The sequence below is a fragment of the Tympanuchus pallidicinctus genome, unplaced genomic scaffold (assembly GCF_026119805.1).
Source record: "Tympanuchus pallidicinctus isolate F22 unplaced genomic scaffold, pur_lepc_1.0 scaffold4, whole genome shotgun sequence".
Taxonomy (NCBI): Eukaryota; Metazoa; Chordata; class Aves; order Galliformes; family Phasianidae; genus Tympanuchus; species Tympanuchus pallidicinctus.
In genome coordinates this window covers 1,860,704-1,874,353 of record NW_026294758.1, presented here as the reverse complement: position 1 = coordinate 1,874,353, position 13,650 = coordinate 1,860,704, and the positions used below count along the sequence as shown (strand labels likewise).

At 40.8% G+C, this 13,650-nt stretch overlaps 1 protein-coding gene across 3 annotated transcripts in view; it reads right to left on the bottom strand.

Moving 5' to 3' along the window:
- The window catches only part of AP3S1 (adaptor related protein complex 3 subunit sigma 1), a 51,229-nt gene that overhangs the window by 2,909 nt on the left and 34,670 nt on the right, over nt 1-13,650 (bottom strand). The window contains exons 7-8 of one of the 3 annotated variants that reach the window (XR_008210651.1): nt 8,066-8,124; nt 5,989-6,808 (exon numbers count right to left, since the gene is read on the bottom strand). The exons of 1 other annotated variant lie outside the window; for it this stretch is intronic. The gene's annotated coding sequence lies outside the window, so the exon portion shown is untranslated. Of the gene's footprint in view, nt 1-5,988; nt 6,813-8,065; nt 8,125-13,650 lie in introns of those variants that run through there. One more of the 3 variants, XM_052701368.1, reaches the window with a different exon arrangement.

The window sequence follows — 13,650 nt, the reverse complement described above, 5'->3', positions numbered from 1 at the left end:
GGTTATGACCAGGGAACTGTGTACAGAGCTGCACCTCAGCTTCAATATGTTGGAAACAATGGTGGTAACACTGGAATAATGCAAAGTTTGTGCCAGATAGAATGGTGAGGCAGGAACAGAAAGAACACTATGCAAGTTTGCCAGGACCTATCAACTGAGGGTGACTGTTTCCTGGACTGCTTCGTTACTGGTGAGATGGTATGGTGTCACCACTATGAGACAGAGTCAAAAGAGCAGCCCATGGAGTGTCGATATGTGAATTTCCCACTGAAACAAAAGCTCAAGATACAGCCTTTAGTGGGTAAAGTGATGTGCGCTGTCTTTCAGGATGGGAAAATGGAGATCCTTCTGGATTTCCTGGAACCCGCACAAACCATCAACTCAGAACACTACATCGTGATGCTGATTAAGCTGAAGGCTCAAACCTTTCTCTTGTGAAGCAATAATGCCAGGCCCCATGTCACTTTGAAGGCTGCTGAGCATGTTGGCAGTCTGGGCTGGACTGTCCTATCATGCCCCCTGTATAGCCAGATTTGGTACCTTCTGACTTAGACCTGTTTGAGCTGATGAAAGAAAGACTGGGCAACATTTTGTTAGCAATTATATCAGGTCTGAAATAGTGACTTACGTCTGTTGGTACAGATTTTTATGGGCATAGCATGCAAGATCTTGTTCATTGCTAGTAAAATGCACAGCTAATGGTGGTAATTTTGTTGAAAAAAAGTGTTTTGCAGCTGAGAATTCTCTCTATCAAATAGTGTTCTTGTGCTTTTCATATATGCTGCAGTTTGCACAGAAATAAATTGGAGGCATAGTTGTAAGAGCAACCTACGTAGATTCAATAGATAGTGACACAGTTATAAAGAGATCTTTGGCAGCTAACAGGAAGCATTAGTGTTGGAGAAAACATGAAAATGACACTTTGAGTTAATAAAGAAAGGTCAGTGAAGCAAAACAGAATTACCAAATTACTGCATCACGGAATCACAGGGTTTGGAAGGAACCTCCGGAGATCATGGAGTCCTACCCCCTGCTTAAGCAGGTTGCCCACAGTGGATCACACAGGAAGGCATCCAGATGGGTCCTGAAAATCTCCAAAGGAGATTCCACAACCTCTCTGGGCAACCTGATCCAGTGCTGACTGTAAAGAAGTTCTTCCATATTTGCCGTTGGCCTTCTTGGCCATAAGAGCACACTGCTGGCTCATGGCCAACCTGTTGTCTACCAGGAACCCCAGGTCCTTCTCCACAGAGGTCCTCTCCAGCAGGTCATCCCCTAAACTGTACTGTTGCTTGTGATTATTCCTCCCCAGGTGCCAGACTCTACACTTGCTTTTGTTGAACTTCATCAGATTCCCTTCCACTCAAACCTCCAGCCTGCCCAGCTCTCACCGAATGGCAGCACAGCCTTTGGCATGTCAGCCAATCCTCCCAGCTTTGCGTCATCAGCAAACTTGCTGAGGGTGGACTTCATCCACACAGTTGAAGATGCTGAACAAGATCAGACCCAGTACTGACCCCTGGGGTACTCCACTAGTACAATCCAATCAGACCCTGTGCCACTGATCTCAACTCTGAGCCAGTCAGCCAGTTCTCAACCATCCACTCATCTATCCCACACCTTCTAAGTTTCATTACGAGGATACTGTGGGAGGCTGTGTCAAAAACCTAGCTGAAGTCAAGATAAACAATATCAACTTGTCTCCATCCAGCCAGTGATGACATCACAGAAGGCCACCAGATTGGTCAAGCATGATTTCCCCTTAGTGAATCCATGTAACTATTCCCAATAAACTTCTTCTCTTCCTATTCCTTGGAGATGGCATTTCAAAAGAACTGTATTATTTCACCGTTGATTTCATTACTCTTGTTTGTTTTATTTTAATTTTATTTTAATCTTAGATGATTGTTTTGCGTTATTTATTTTAATATCAGTTATATAACACTGAACAATAACATAGCTCAGTAATTTACTAACTGCAGCAATTACCATTTAATATGCCTATTAAGATGTCTGTTATAATTCTAACAAAAAAGCACTTGGGAACAAATCTAAGATCAATTGATGAGAATATATTCTATAAAAATAAGGAATAGCAACATATCTACAAAGTTCTAAGTCACTAGTGAGGAATTTAAAAGTCATTGAAAAAAAATCCCTAAACTAAGATGAAATGAAAAAATGTGTACAAACTCCTTAACTTTTCATGAACCAGATTGGCTGCTTCAGCCAACCCTGTGCTCTCTGGAGACGTGACACACACAGGCAAGAATGTCATCACATGATTTCTGGTGCATTACCAAATCTTGACTCTGTGGTCAGTGCAATTTTATTTTACAATGTCTCCAGTGGCAGCACTGGTTTAAAAGTTTCCTGTCCTCCTTCAGTCACGATTTTTTATTCCTGCCCCCATGCAGATGTTCATCACTTACTGCACTGATCCACTGTCACAGTCTATGAGTATACTGGCAAATAACACGAGCCCCAAATTCCTTGAAAATACTTTCTGGTTATAACAGCAATAAAATAAAGAATGCATTCTTGGAGGAGAAGATGAGAGAGGAACCAATTAATACTGCTATTTCTCCTGAGTCCAGAAAATGACAAGAAAAAACACAGTCCTCCACCTATAGGCTGAGGAGTATTGTCCCATGGACAAGTACTGGGCAGTGCCTAGAAGTCTGATATTTCTGCCTCTTCAGTTTCCTTTCTGCAGCAGCATCCCAACAGGTCACTTCACATCTCCATACTTATGCTTTAGGTATTCTCACTCATTTTTCACTGCCTTAGAAGAAGTTTTCAAGCTCAGTTAGGTGCTTCCTATAAAACAGGTCTTAGTCTGGGAAGCACTGTAGAAACTCAACATAAGCTATGATCAGTTTTTAAATTATTATTTGCTGTTGCTGAGCCTGCAATGAATATTTTATGCTAAAGAGTTTTACATAGTCAGTAGATTTCCAGTGCAAAGACAATGAGATTAAAGAACATTCTGGAGAGTTTTTTTCTACTGAAGAGAACTGGTATCCTGGATGTGTGTTTATTTCTCACTTCAAGTCATTAGAAGATAAAAGAGTTTATCCCAAAATAGGTTTAAAAGAGAATGGAAAATGGTTACAAAAAGCACATCAGTGGAGAGCCACAACTCTGACTTCACCATGAACTTGCAGACACCTGGTCCCAGATGCACTCTTTTCAGCATTTTCCTATTTTAGCACTGAGAGTATTGCCCTAGTCTCAGATAACTTTAAGCCAGAAGTACTTTCAAATTATCATAAAAGTTACACAGCATGTACCACCATGGGAGCACTGGAATGTGGCTCAGCAGTTGGCTCTCTATCCATAAGCTCATTCTTGCTTAAAGCACAGGCCATGGGAGAGATGTGAGGATTCAAAAAAAAATAAATCCTAAAATTGCTCCATCAAAATAGCTGACATAATCATTAGATTCACTCATCTGTAAACCCAGGAAAGAGAAAAGGTCCCTTAGGATTCAGTGAACCTACAGTTCATTGATTTGGGTTTGACAGATGAGAATAAGGCTCTGATAGGAGGCAGAAAGAGATTCTTGCAGACAGGAAATCATGGGAAGAGAGGTCTTGGTGAGAAAGCTTAGGCTAAGATTTACATTCTTGTAAATTCTTGTTATTGTCATTTGGTAACCGAAAGAACCAAAACCCACAAAATATAACTAAGCCATACAGCACATCCTATAGCTCGCTGTATTTCACAGGCCAGTGACTCTTCTCAATGGTCTGAGGTCACGGAAAAGCAGAGCTATCATACGGGGTCTTCTGGCGTGGTTGAAATCCCATATAAAAGCTGAGAATCAGCTCAAGGTACTAGAATTACCCTTTCACAATTTCTACACATCACCTCTCTCCACATCTCCTCTCCTGAGCCTCTTTTCATTCCCATGGTTTCTTGAAGCATGCCTGCCTTATTCTTGCTCTTTTTAACAGGCTGCCAGGTCTGAATCTGCTGAAAGAAGAGGGAGGCAGGAGAAACACTGAAACTGCACAAACCCTCAGCAGAGAAGCATCCGGGCAACTTCATGCCTTTGACAGAGCAACCAGCCACCTCTCCCTGGGCACATCAGTGAAGGAAGTAATGAGCAGCGATAACAACTACTAAAGGCTGCACAAATGGCACAATGTACATGGGTGATCAGACCCTTTGCCAAAAAGAAAATATCCGGTCCAAAAGGAAAATGGGCAGAAAATTGTGTTTTTTAGGCACATAGTCTCAAATCAGTATAACAGTCTCTCTTCAGTGTAATTGCTGCGGCTACACGAACAAAGCTCTCCCTGTGTGATCAACACCAGAAGATCTCTTGGGAGTAATCAAGTTGCACCATTTGCAGTGGTGTACATTATGTAATACAAAGGAGTCAAATTTTAAATGCTAACACAGAATAGTAGAAAGAAAATATTTTCAAAAGTTGGGAAAGTAGAAAGCACTTCAAAAAAACCATCCTCTCATGTAATGATTCCAGTGACAGCAAAAATGGCATAAGGAAATGAATCAGTACAAGAAGAATCTGATTTGTTTGCATGAGGGCTAAAGCACTCAGTAAGCAAGGAGCTTTTGACAAGAGCATATGCAGTGCAGTTATGGCATCATAGCTCTTATGATCTCCATTCATTAGACTTTCTTGAATGGCTGCATACATCAGTGCTTATTTAGTACACTACAGTTGGCATGGCTGATCGGTGGGAAGTAAGTAAAACCTTCAACAGCTTAAACACAGTTATCCTACCAAATCAATAACTTACTTATAAAGTTAGAGATATCCCTTGATTCTCTATTGAAGAGGACAACTCTTTCAAGGAAAAAATACGTGGACATGAACTCTGGTCTTTATAAATTAGACAAGACCAAGGAACTACGAGTAGACAATGAACCCATTTACTAATCTGGAAATGAAACCTCCAGCTCAGAGGCACAGGAGACAGCCTCTAGGCTTTCACATCAAACTTCAAACCTATTATCCAACCAGTAGTTCACTCTTTTTTATTTATTTATCTGATCTTTTATAACACAATCATTACACACATTCAAAAAGCTTATGCTATGCCTACCAATGGCACACGGCAGATATTCTTACTACCATCCAAGAATAAAGTTTTCCAGTCACTTCACTTCCAGCCTTGTTAATCCATATCAGCTTGTGTGACAAAACCAGGTATCTCAAAGATATCTGATACCTGAGTTTTTAAATTCTGACAAGAAGTATTTACAAAAACCCCACAACTGACTGACTTACTTAGAGCAAAGCTAGAGAAACAGGCGTTCTCTTCAGCATCAGGTGGCAGGCCATTCAGCCCATGGCTACCAGCTGACTCCTGGGCACGTGGCACTACTCGTCAGCTCAGTCCTAGATCTACTTTGAGATTCATCTCAGAAACACAGGGGAAAAAAGGCAGGAACATAGAGGCAAGTGCTGAACTGGAAATACGCCAGCAGAGGAAGATCTCAAGTTACTGAGATGCAGATCTCATGAGAGACTAGGAAGGAAACTGGCTTACTGTGGGGAGAGGTATTGGGTGAAAGAGCATGCAAATTTTGAGGAAATTGGGCTTTGTTAGTTCTGTTACATAAGGAATAAATTCTCTACCCTTCTGCACTACTCACCATGTTTCAGCAAGTATATGGAATAAAAGTACTTTCACAGCATCTTCTGAATTGAATAAATGTTTAGGAATTCTGTTTGAAAATATCATTTCTTTTTCTAGTTATGCATTAGATGCAGGTGTTCTGGGATAATGCTGTTTAAAAATAATGGTTGACTAACACTATCTGGATAAGAATGGGTGAATGTTCTAAAATAAGGATGCAACCCATGCATCTAGCTGTGTGGAAAGGAGCAAGCAAATGCATTTACCTATTCCAAATAAGGCTTCAACTGGAAAAATGTTCATGTTGCAACATTTCATTGCATCTCCACCCTCAAAAAAAAAAAAAAAAAGTAAAGAAAAACAAACAACAACAAACAGTTGTAGTCATTAATTTACCTGAACTTAACAGGAAATCTGAAAATAAGAAGCAGCTCTTGTCTAAAATAAACAAGCATAATTAAATAAACAGCAAAATAATGCAGTCATGCCACCTCCAAGCAATTGAAGAGAAGAAGGTTACTGGGAGTAGTCACCATGGATTCACCAAGAGGAAATTATGCTTGACCAACATGGTAGCCTTCTATGATGTCACCAGTGACCAGGTGGATGGGGAGAGAGCCGTGGATGTTAGGTACATTGACTTCAGCAAGGTAGATACCACAGCATCCTTGCAATGAAGCTAAGTACAAGCAGATGAGTGGATGGTGAGGTGGGTTGAGAACTGGCTGACTGGCAGAGCTCAGAGTTGAGATCAGTGGCACAGAGTCCGATTGAGGCCTGTATTAGTGGTGTACCCCAGGAGTCAGTGCTGGGTCTGATCTTGTTCAACATCTTCATCAGTGACCTGGATGAAGATGCCTTCATCCTATACTTAGCTCTCAAAATCTACTGGAGTAAAAGCTGGGCATTGAAATTCAGGCAGTGGGAATATACTCCAACCATTCTTTTTTCTTGATTTAAATCTTCTTCAGTATGTTTTATGTTCATAAGCTCCAGAAGCCAACCCTGGTAAGCAGGTAGAAGATCTGCAAGTCTTTGTGTTAAGGCAAAGCCTCCAGTCTCTGCACATTTATCTGCAGCAGAGTGAACGAGTGAACTTGCCTCTCTTCCAGGCAGGGACTTTTCCTTGGTGGAGGGAAAGCTTTGACTGAGGCTAGTTCTCTAAGAATTTCACTGTTTGGAGTCAGAAGCTGCTACCTAAAGCAGAAAATACGACATCAGAATGAGAAGCACAGAGCAACCTTATGAACTGAGGCTTATGGCAACAGTTGTTGTGTGTTCAAATGCCTTTTAAACACTGCCTTTTAAACATGACATTCTTGTCTTTGCACTCACAGTCACATTTTGAATCACTTAAGAACATTACAATTTGTATTTTGATATGGCTTGTGGTTTCACAATGGTGCTGAGCTTGTTATAACAAGAAGCTCTTCAGGTAACGTCGGAGAGGTGGACAGCTTTGGAGCACTCTTTGCCACAGTCTTTGCTAATCTCTGCAGTCTCTGGAGTTTATGCAAATGGTAACAGGTAAGAAACTTTCAGAACTACAGAGATCCCAGAAAAATACAAAAGAGTACAGAAATGCACGGAGCAAAATTGACACATTTGATCATGGAGCTAAATCCCTTACCCTGCTTCCAATATTTTTAATAAAAGTTGCATTTTTACAAAGCTTACAGCTTTGTTGTTCTCCTTTCCAACATACAGCTACACTCTCTAATGGCTCCTGCTGATTCTGCACAGACCTCCAAATGGTTTGCAATGTTGAAAGTCTGTATTTTTTAAAAACAAGCCTTATTTTTTGGAACCCACATTCTCCACGGTCAGTGCTTTCATCTCCAGATTTCCTGCCACCGAAGGCAAACAAAAACAAATGTGTAGATGGTCAGTAAAGTCAATAAAGAGTCTCGCTTGCAACCTCTCCCTACAAGCAACAAATACTAAATAAAGTCAGAGGGATAAAAAGAATGATGTAAAGACATAAGTTCTTCTCTAAAAAAATAATGGCATCCATAGACACAGGCACTTTTCCACCTGTGTGATATTAACTGCCTCCTGAAACTGAGAATATTCATCTTTCAGAAGTATGAGATGTTTACGTCACATCAAGTAAAAATAATTTGTCTGGATTTGTTTGAGATGCTATGTACCGAAACAATAATATGTTACAGTAGTTACAATACAGGATAGATTAATGTGTTGGACATTTCAGCTGCAGAAAAACTATGCAAATTCAACGAAGGTCAAATTTCTTGTGGTTGAAACCATCAAGTAAATACAGAACATGTTTTGTTTGCTTGGATTTGGAGGAACAAAATGTTTTTATGGTGTTGTGGTCATATTACTCTAAAGAAAACATGTAATATATTGCATTTCAAAATCACACCATTATAAAGTAGGGAACATACTGACATTCAATATAATCAATCTCAACCATAAAAACTGGAAACTAATTTTGAAAACTGTTCCTGCTCCATAGAGGGAGAAAACCAAGATCCTTCAAGTATGCCTACAAAGAAGCAGAGAACAAGAAACTCAGAGCAAACAGTAACATCAACCATATAGGACTCTACTCTGATAGGGAGGGAATTTGGCTGCTGGCTCCCTCTTATACCAGCTGAATGTCATTATCAAAGGATATGGAGACTGTAAGCTGGTCCTGTCTGGCTGACTCTTGCTAGAGCTACCAAAACATCAGCCAGAACAAATAACTAAACTTTGACTGTTCATCTGCAGCCCACAGAACCATCCACTCCCATGGTCTCACGTGTCACGCTCACATTTTGCCAGCTATTTCAACATACTGTATAGAGAAGACAACATTGCTCATGACAGCAGCACCCTACACAGCATTTCTGAGACTTGAGAAACACAACTGAAGCCCCTCCTCAGTCTGACATAGGATAGCAGTGTGACTGCAGGGCATCAGAACCCCTACAAGGGCTCCTTCTTTGGGAGATTCCTTGGTTTTAAGCAAAAGTTGCATGCAGTAAACAGTCTCAGCAAAATACATATAAATTCTGATTCACTCATTAGGAGTTGTAGTTGCAACTGATTATCATTTTCCAATCTTGGTTTGTTTGTTTGGTTTTCTTTATTTTTTCTTTTCTTTTTTTTGTTTGAGTTTGAATTGATACCTCAGCTCTCAAGATGAACAAGCTGTTCTGCATTGATTTATAAGTCACTGCATTTGGGAATTACTGTGTGGTAGGGAAATATGCCTTTTTTATATAACCAAATGATGAGTGTGAAAATGCTAGCCTCTGTTTGTGATCCACTAAAACACAGGGTGTACCACCCTGTTCCTAAAGGAGGAGGTAGTTAAGCTCATTGGTTTTAGGAGTACAAATAAACACAATGTGCTTCTAATTATATCAGTGAGTCACAGCAGGCTGTAAATTAACATCATACTTCTGTGTTCTTGAAGCCTGTCAGCTTCTTTATTTCTAAAGAGTGCAGAATGGTCTACCAGAGCCAGCACTGAGCAGGACTACCACACTGTCTGAAAGCTCCAGAAAAACAGCAGTCTGCTTGTCCCCCTGGTCAATCTCTAAGCAGCATTTGTGATCATCTCACCCAGCGCTGCTGCAGTCAGAATCCCCTGTATCCTTCATACAGGGACAATGATACTGCAGCCATGGAAGCTCTATGCAAGAAGTCAAGCTGCCCACTGAGGGGAATGGCAGCCCCTCGCTGGCTGTGCCAGTGGTGTCAGTGCTGTGTATGGTAAAGCTTAAAAAGTATGCAGATAAGCCAGCAGAGTCAAAAGTTTCTTATTCACACCTACACAGAACACTTGAACACTACGAGTGCTTTTAAAAGTCTGCTTTTCAGGACTGTCCTCATAAAAAAGGGGGATTGGAAAGTGAATGCACCGAAATAACAACTCCAAAATTGTGATTACAGCTTTACAAATCAATCCTTCACAGGCTATTACTGTTAGCACTTCTTGATTTAGGGTGTGTAAGTTTTCAGATTAGAACTGTGTTTTAAGGACTGAACTATAACTTTTGGAGCTCTTGTTAGATTCTGTTCATTAAGAAAGTACAGGAAAGAAAACAGAAATCATTGGAATTGGAAGCTGTGTGTGGATATTTGCTATTTTCTAGACTTTTGTTTTCAAGCCACAGAACACCAGTCTAAGTGAAGTTTAATTCTCAAAGTTGTCATCATTCATCATTTGCTGTGTAATGGTCAACCATCTGTAACAGCCATCTTGGCAAAACTGCCACCAAGCAGGGCTGTGTACAGCTTGCCAAAATACCTTCTCATCACTAGAAAAAAAAGCTGAGGGAAACTGTAACACAAAAATCATTGTACTTTCATGTGCCTACTGACCTCACTCCTGCACAGCACCTAAGAGTTCTCACAAGTTAACAGACTCCAAGAAGATCCCATGTACCGCCATAGGCATCAGCAACAACCCACAGTCCATTCCCTGATTCACATTCTTCTCTCTGCTAGTCTAGACAGGTCCATAATCAGAAGGGCACATCCTTTAAATACAACATGCACCACCACTTAACTGCAAGGTTGCATTAAAGCAATACACTAATAAAAACAACAATGCTTCAATGCATTCAGTTCCAGACCAAAAAGTTTTGTAACCTTCATTTGGACCTGAATATTTTGGCAAATGCACTTCTGTAAGTCATGCAAATTCTTTAGCATGAATAAAAATCATTTTACTCTGGAGCAACTACTCTACACAAAACAAACATGTTTTCTGTATTAAAATTTCATCTATGGTGGAAGTCTGTCCACCTGGAGAAGATAATCCAATGCAGTCTGAAAATTTTGCCTGCAGTTGTCCCCGGTGGCTTGATAGGATCTATAATGTTTAGTCACACAGCCCTTTAGCTGTCTCAGCCCTTTCCAATTTGTGCTTCTTGCAGCCCTGCAGTTAACTTCACCCTGTGCAGATGAGCCACAAACCAGCACCTTGATTTTTTGCCTGCCATTGAATCACAGAATCATAGAATTGCTTCCACAGCAGTTGGAAAAGAACTTCAAGATCTTCAAGTCTAACTGCAACCTAACCATACTGTCCTAAATCTAATTGCAACTGGCTCTCACGCTTTGCTCAGAACATTCTTGTTTTGTTCCATGGCAAAGCAGAGAGATGCTACAAAGCAGGAAGAAGCTAAATGAGCAAGCCAAATGTGATGATTTGAAGACTCAGCTCTGAGTAAGAATCACAGAATCATAGAATGGCTTAGGTTAGAAGGGACATTAAAGATCATCTAGATCCAACCCTCCCGACATGAGCAGAATTGCCAGTCACTAGATCAGGCTGCCCAGCACCCCATCCAACCTGGCTTCGAACGTCTCCAGAGCTGGGACATTCACAGCTTCTCTGGCCAATCTGCTCCTGTGCCTCATCACACTGAGTAAAATTTTTCCCTTTTCCCCCCAACATCTAATTTAAATCCCACTCTTCTAGTTTAAAACTATTTCCTCTCTTCCTGTCACAACTAGATGATGTAAATAGTTGTTTTACCTCCTGCTTATAAGCTCCCTTCAAGTACTGGAAGACTGCAGAACCCCTTAGTCCTTCCTAGCAGAGTTATTCTCAAGGAGTTCTTCTCCCAGCTAGTATACATATCTGGGATTACCTCAGCCCAAGTGCAAAAGCTTGTACTTAGCTTTGCTGAATCTCATCAGGTTCATGAGGACCCACCTTTCAAGTTTATCAAGGTCCCTCTGGATGGCAGCCCGTTTTTCTGCTGTATCAATCACACTGCTCAGCTTGGGGTCATCAGCAAACTCGCTGAGGGTGTGCTCAATCCCATCATCTGTGTCACTGACAAAGATGTTAAAGAGTACTGGACCCAAGGTGGACCCCTGGGGGACACAGCTCATTACAGGCCTCCACCCGGACACGAAGCCTTTGGCCACAACGCTCTGGCTGTAACCTTCCAACCAATAATTTATCCACTGAATAGACCATTCTTCAAATCCACATCTCCAATTTAGAGATAAGGAAGTGGTGGGGGACCATGTCAAAAGCCCCGTTTAATGGACTTGCCTAAAAGTCTAAAGCTGAGAAACCTTGCTGCCTATTAGAGCACCAAGAAACTTCCCTTGAACTGCCTCCCTGAAACTCTCATCCACTAAATCTTTACAGAAAAGAGTAAGATCTCTACTCAAATGCTGAAGGAATTTTATACTGGAATCCCAAAACTCTACAGAGGGTAAGGGAGAGCCACTTTGTTAATGCAAAGGAAAGAAATGGTGTAATAATTAACGTGGAGAGAAAGTAGAATCACATTGTAATACATTTGGACTGGCTTCATGCCGAAACTGTGTGTGCTGAACAAGCCTTAAGGTTTAGTCATTAGACAGTGAAACTCTTAAACCTTTGGGACAGTGTTTAAATGTAGTGAAAACACTAAGTGGAAAACTGCTGGCAGCACAACTCCCAGCGATAGACTGTCTTTCTTTCCTTTTCTGCTCCCCTGACTTGGAACAAGCCACACTCAGCCTTCACACTGCTGTTCAGGGACAGCTCTGCTTTTGTCTTCTACAGTTGCCAGCTCTGCAGTAGCACAGCCTCAGCCCTTGTGCTGGTGCTGTGGGGATGCATGCAGTCCAGCTCCAAGCTGAAAAGGAAGGGCAATTGAATGACTGATCTGTAAGGAATATACAATATAAGGAATATAAGGCTGCTTATTTTAGGCTGCAGTTACCTTAGTTCTTCTTCTATGTTTGGGTCTAATTGGTGAATCTCCAGCTAATGGAGTAACAAACCACAGAATCCGCCTGGGAGGAGATGTGTCTTTTCACTTTGAAAACTCAGTTATAGACATTCTCCTCTATTATTATTGCCTGTTGGCACTTCGAATGGTGCAATCTTCCCAACATATCCTGCTGACTGCATATTTGGTTTTACTGTGTTTTAGACACAAGCTTGCCCATCAACAGCTCAATCCTCCTAATGCTTGTAGACACCTTCTCTAACTCTTTTGGTTCATTTGACATTTAATTACTGTCTCAATATTTTAAAAACTTCTCATCTGCAATTGAACCTGGATACCAACTCCTTTCTATCTTTTATTCAATGACAGATAATTGCTACTTTTAATTTTATTTATTTATTTGCTAAAATCTCTAGTGGAAAAAACGAAGAAAGGAATTTGAAACAGTCTCAGCATCTGAGCATGTCTCTCTAAGAACAAGTCTCACAGCCACCACAGTACACATGGAGCTGTGTCTAGGCACTACATGTAACTACAGTCAAACTTGGAGAAGAAAACATAACAGCTGAATTGCTAAATGCATTTAAGTATGAAAAAAAAAATTTTTTTACTTTTGTTTTCAACCAAGAACATTGGGTTGCTTTTCTGTTTTTGATTTTCATTTCTTTCTGATCAGATTTCTATCTGATTAATATCTCGAAGCTCAAAAATCTAGATATCAAGCAAACATCAACTTTGGATAAATTTTCCTACTTTTGGTGGAGAGCAGAGAAATTTTCTAACAAAGATTGGGAAGCTCAGACTCTTGGCACTGAAATAACACGTGGAAGTAGTACGAACCTCCTCTCTTCCTGCTTGCCCATTACTTGGCAGGTTGTCCCACTAGGAGAGGACTGGGGAGGCTATGAAACAAACCTGTTACTACCCTGCACCTGAAACATTTACCCCCACCAGCTGCTTTCAGTTACTCCCCTACCACCTTTTCCATCAATCTGCATCCTGCATCCTCATTATTATCTTAGAGATGAATACTTTAATAAATTGTAACCTAACAAACAAAAAGATAATAGGGTAGCAGTAAGCTATTTACATGTGCTATAACAGATTCCTAAGAACTAAAATTCTCAGGGACAGTAGGACTCACATAATGGGGTAATACTTGCACACTTCTGGAACTTGCTGCACCAATGCCAGGAATAAAAGGTTGAGCACTAACCATCTACTGATTTTTTGGGTGAATCTAACCTGGGAAATGCTCTGGCTATTCCTGCCTGATGGGCTTGTTCCTGAAGACTATCTCAAAAATAGCATTTCATGCTGGAGAGCTGCATTTCAGA